The sequence below is a fragment of the Psammomys obesus genome, unplaced genomic scaffold (genome assembly GCF_907164565.1).
Source record: "Psammomys obesus unplaced genomic scaffold, mPsaObe1.curated_primary_1811, whole genome shotgun sequence".
NCBI classification, from domain to species: Eukaryota; Metazoa; Chordata; class Mammalia; order Rodentia; family Muridae; genus Psammomys; species Psammomys obesus.
The window spans coordinates 29,885,170-29,885,603 of NW_026592118.1; positions in this window are offsets into that span (position 1 = coordinate 29,885,170).

Below are 434 nucleotides of genomic sequence, written 5' to 3' on the forward strand. Positions count from 1 at the left end.
ATCTATCTATCTATCTATCTATCTATCTATCTATCTATCTATCTATCCATCCATCCATCTATCTATCTATCTATCTATCTATGTATCTACCTATCTATCTGCCTGTCTGTCTGTCTATCTAATCACTTTACATCCTGATCCCAGCCCTCCCTCCTCTCCTCCAGTCCCACCCTCACACCCTCTCCCTCCATTCTCCCCTCTCCTTCTTCGCACAGAACCCCATCCATCCTCTTCTTGTGTACCGATGTTTTTCAAATCCAGATTTAGGCCTTCCTGTTAATTTTTTTTTACTAAAAATCACCTGAGTTAAATCATTTCATCATTAATGTCTTGGGTTTTAAATTTCAGAATTGGCCACCTAAGGCATTTATGCTCTGTTTAGAATTTTTAATTCTTTGACAATTTCATACTTGTGTATATTGAATTTTGATCAT